At 35.0% G+C, this 5375-nt stretch overlaps 1 non-coding gene across 1 annotated transcript; it reads right to left on the bottom strand.

The window, feature by feature from the left end:
• Window positions 1–4492: 4492 nt before the first annotated feature.
• Trnak-uuu (transfer RNA lysine (anticodon UUU)) lies at window positions 4493–4565 on the bottom strand. Its single transcript has one exon. It is a non-coding gene; the product is annotated as a tRNA-Lys (tRNA).
• Between the last annotated feature and the right edge of the window lie 810 nt (window positions 4566–5375).

Here is a 5375-nt window from a genome sequence, read left to right as displayed (position 1 = left end):
TCATAAATATATGAGTGGATCCATTCTATCTCCATGCCATTACCATGGCAATGATATAATGTACGGTTTGGTCACATGTCTGTTCTGCAAAGGCCATAGCCAAAGGCACCAAACAAACATTGCGTGTCGGACTATCATAATAAACACTTTAACAGATTTGATAGTAAAGCGAAAATGGTCTTGTATCTAAATTATGCAAACATTTCCCTTGGTACTTGCAAATGTGTTCACCGATGTTAACTTCTGTTACGAAATGGCTTCTTTACTCTTATTTGTAGTAATATGTCACTCCCACTAAAAGTACCGTTGTATTTCCAGAAATATGCCTTTTAATTACATTGTAGCTTTTTTTATATAATGATTTTAATCACAAACTGTTCTTTTTTTTTAATTCTCTTGTGTCCTCTATATTTCATGATATAAAGATCATGTGAATGAAGCCCCAAATTTCTGAAATATTTTACCTGTTTTGAGTGTATGAAAGTTGTGTGATGGGTTCAGAATGTTTTAAATTGTGTGATAGTTATCCTTGGTTGATATGCGATAGTAAGTCTTTTATTACAGTGCACTCCCGTTATAACGAAATGCTTGGGACAGGCAGTTTTCTTTCGTTATAACGAAATTTCGTTATAACTGAACAAATACAATATATAACGAAAACAAGGAAACCACGTATATATATCATATCCTGTTTGCTGAATAGTCATCATACACTAGAAAGCTATGTGAAATGTGATGGGATAACTGTATTACAATAATAAACGCAAGTTCCCCTCAGAAACTGTGCGTGACACAAGGAGCGAACTCACAGTGGTGTGAAGCGTTCACCCATGCAGAGACGCTATATATGCTTGTTCTGCTAGGTATTTTCGAAAGCAATTCGCATTTCGTTATAACGGAGCACATTTCTTTTGTTTTTCTTTGTCTGTGGCGCTCGGAAAAGACTTCGTTATAATGGAAATTTTGCAATAACCGTGTTCGTTGTAAGCGAATTTTGTACCATAGACTTTAATGGTGATAATTTTGGGACCAGAAGATTTACTTCGTTATAACGAAATTTCGTTATAACCGTGTTCGTTGTAACGGGAGTGCACTGTATAAAGATGGGCAGGATTTGTTTCACTAAAGTTAAGATTTCGGTTTCTCTTTACACATTGATTGTAGAATCCAGATATGAATCAGGAAATAGGAGTACTTGTGGTAATGCGTGAAGCCAAGGAATAAGGTGCGTTTTGAATTTTCATTGTGTTAGGTTGGCACACATCTTGCAAATCTTTATTTGAAGAATTAAATTTTGCAAAAAATTGTAAAATAATTGTAATGATTCTGTGTAATGTGACATTCTGTGCTGGAATAGATTTCTAGTTTGGAAATTAGCGGTGTCCCTTTCATGTGGCAGATATTTTTCTTTTTATCAAAACATTGGAATGTGGACAACCTTAATTCTTGTAGCTTTGTTGTTTTCTCTGTAAATATGTTAATGTTGCAGATGTCCGTGTAAGTCTGCATACATTCCATGTTCCTATCACCGGTTTAGTATTGTTTCACTTTTGAAAAAGTACCAGGTATCATATTCATTTTTTTCGTTTTTGCATGAAAATGTTTTTGTAAGCAATCTGTTATTTTCACTTATAATTCAAGGAATATCATGCATTGATGAATGTGTATTTTCTGATGTAAATTATATCTCCTGAAAATGGACTAATAATGATTTGAATTAACTGCGACACAGACAGATCTTGGAACTTCACAAGCATTTATGGCAATAGGAAATGAATCATGAAATTAGAGTTTTGGTCATGAAACTAAGTAAGCCAAAAATCTGTCTTGACCAAACTGTCTAACAATTACATTTGATGTCGTCTTGTAAAGGATACAACATGCTTTCCATGTTATCAAAATTATTATTTATGTAGAGTTCATTTATTGCATCACCACTGTATAAAGTACCTATGTAATGATTATTTATGATTTTCCTCTCTCAGAAGAGTGAAGAATAATGATGATTTCATTATCATTTATTCATTTATTTGCGCACTATGATCATGTCGAAGATGAATATTGAAAGGTTATAGATGGATTGATGAAAATGTGGAGTATGAATTAAAGAGTAAATCTTTTTCATGAAGGGAAAATATGGATTTGATGTGTGCCTAGGCTGATTAAAAGCATCCATAGCAAAGGGAATCTTGTTCTAAATAAAAAAAAGTAGAGTGATTTATCCACTAGTGCAGTCTACTGCCTCAATTTGTCTATGTCGCTTTAGGATGTATGTGTTGGCGTGACTGTGTGTGTGTGTGTGTGTGTGTTTGACTGTTTGTGTGCTGATGTGTGTTAAAAACAGTATGTGTTTGTAGCCTTTATGCAATGCTATTAGCTATTTTCTCAGGCAGGCAAAATAATGTATACATATTTACATTAGGCTAGACGAGACTGATTTAAATCTATTATACATGTTTTAATCTAAAGAAGAAACAGTGTGTGTAAGTTTTGCAAGAAATTTCAAGAATACCCAGAAAATGCCGAGAATATCCATGAATATCCAACTGATATAATATGTACACATGGAAATACATGTACAATAATCCAAGAACAAGTAGTAATACATTTTGTGAATAATATTTTGTGACCAAAATGGCAGTAGACGAATGAAGGAAAGGGGGAAAAAAAGTAAACCTTTCTCTCATAATAGATAAATACACTTTAGCTTGCTTGTAGATCTCACACATTATGATATCGATTAACAGCAGTGAATGCAATCACGGTACCGAACCAACTGAGAGAGGGAAAAATGGACCTAGTTTAGAATAATATACAACAGGACTGTGTATTTCGAATTCTTGTACTTGTATTACATGTATTCAAATACACGTACTCTGCATTATATTCCAGCAAAAGAAACAATTATCTTGTAATACCTTTATGTATCCACACAAACACAAAGTACATGTAATTACAAAAATCAAATCGGACGCCAGCATCATTTCAAAAGAGAGCCGTACAACTTGTGTGTTTGACCGAGAAATTGTTAAATGTAAATCCGTATGAATCTGCCAAAAAGTAGAGGAACGACTGTAACACCAAAATCAACACGTCAAACATTTATTCTGCAGTCTTTATCGGTTCCACTCATAACACCTTGACCCTATACTATTGTGTGCCTTTTTATCCGTGATTTTATGATTAATACCATTGATTTCATTATTTCTTCACTCAATCTTAACATTTTTTATTCTTATTTGTTTTTCTTCGCTGATATTGCGCTCGTTCTGTATCGGCTGATTTCTCCGGTTAGCAAATAAGGTGATAATACCACTATTTGGATCATGTAGCATCCACCAAATTAGTTATTTCACGTTTGCTCCATTTTTCTTTTTGCTTTATGAGATTTGTTAACACAACATCATAAAAGAAAGTTAAAATCATTTGAATCATTTGAACATTCATGTTTTCCGATATCTAAATTGTGCTTATCTTGATGAATGCCCTCATACACGTTCATCACCTTCGCATGCTATAGTTATGTAATTGCAATGTTTACTTCAGAGGAATAAGAACAAAAATAAGGTAGACGAAACAGTTAATGAAATTGATATTTGTTTCTTATATTTAAAGAACAGAATAGATTTGTGCTTTCATACTAGGTTTTCATTTTGCATTTCCCTGTCAAGTTATGGATTGAAAGTCCACACCATGGTCGAATTTGATAAAGCGCATACGAACAGACTTCTGAAGTTTCAGCCACTTCCGACCACAGATAAGAAATACATTTTTAATGACACAGTGATATTAGTGTAGTAAACGCTTCCGCAAACTAAGTTGAGGTGATGATTTCATGGCCCCATGAACAGCCAACTGATCTACACACAAATCCTTATTAAATTTCTGCCTTTTTTATAGTAAATATGAGGAAAGATGGAAAAAGCGACTTTTTTGTTGTTGTTGAAATGTCCCAAGGATTTGTAGTTGCAAAACCGTTGATAACTTTAGCTTGTTAGAAATGTGGTTTAGACCAATAACAGTTTTTGCCAAAATCATGAAAATTTTTCATTGGACTATTCGGATTTTTTTTTCCTATTTATGTTTGATTTTAATCCAATTTCTACCATCTTCTTTTATTCTTCAGAATCTACCTTTGTTATGATAAAGTTATGAACTGTGCAGGTGCACAGTCATTCCATTTTTGAATATGTCTATAGCAACTACGTTCATTAAGTTTTCAATGCAAAACAGACGTTACATGCATTTTTGAAATCGTATGATAAAATTATATTAAACACCTAAAATCATTTTTGGACATTTTCTGTGGTTCCAGTGGACATAATGTTAGTGGACATGAATACAAGCGATAATCTGAAGTGTTTTTTTATTCCCTTGCCGTTCTTGTTTCAAAATTGACGTCAAGGGATTCAGGAGGGATATACAAAAACATCGGTTCCTTGTGCAGGTCAGAATTCATTAAAAAAAAGAGAGGAAGAAGAAGGATGCCACACACCCGATAGGGGACTTGAACCCCTGACCCTCAGATTAAAAGTCTGATGCTCTACCAACTGAGCTAACCGGGCTCACGCTTTCAGTTATTCAATTCATTTCCATGGCAGTGCGATGTCACGTAACCGTCTTTACTTATTCAGTGACACTGTCTTAATCATCTTCAGTTATTTCGTGGTGCGAAATCTTCTTTATTATCTCCATTCCACGGACTGGGCAGAGAAAGCCTATTTCAAATAACATTGACAATGATGTGATTTCTTTCGAATGTGACCTGGTATTTTGTAATATGTAGCAGCATTCACTTATATAATATGTTTTTGATTTTGTTTTTGGCTGCACTATGACTAGAAAAGTTGTTCGTTTTTGTTTGTTTGTTTGTTCTTTGTCATTTTTCTTTCCGTTCTTTTCTTTTCTTTTTTCTTACTGATAAGAAAATTCTGTTTTCAAATCGATGGTGTACAATTCAGTGGTGGATCCGAAGGGGGGCGCACCGGGCACCCCCCCCCCCCTTTTGTTCCTTGTTAAAACAAAAGAAATAGAAAAAAATGGGGAGCGTGCGCCCCCATTTAATTTTGTAAAGGCCGCCTCCCCTTTTCGGATTTCCTGGATCCGCCCTTGCAATTTTATCAGAGAAGCATAAAGAGTGGAGTGCCCAATTGGACCGCTGCTAGAATTCACCTCATCATGCAGTGGCGGATCCAGAGGGGGCGCACCGGGTGCGCGCCCCCTCTTTATTTGTTGTTAAAAGAAATAACAAGACAAAAAATGAGATAAACCCGGAAGTAGCACCAGAAATATTGTTTGCTCCCCACCCCCTTTAAGGAATTCCTGGATCCGCCCCTGCATGGGCAATGTATCAGGGAAACTAGCATTCATTCAGT

The sequence above is a fragment of the Diadema antillarum genome, unplaced genomic scaffold, assembly GCF_040938485.1.
Source record: "Diadema antillarum isolate AM-2024a unplaced genomic scaffold, OU_Dant_1.0 scf00000163, whole genome shotgun sequence".
In the NCBI taxonomy this organism is placed as follows: domain Eukaryota; kingdom Metazoa; phylum Echinodermata; class Echinoidea; order Diadematoida; family Diadematidae; genus Diadema; species Diadema antillarum.
This window is presented reverse-complemented; position numbering and strand designations above follow the sequence as displayed.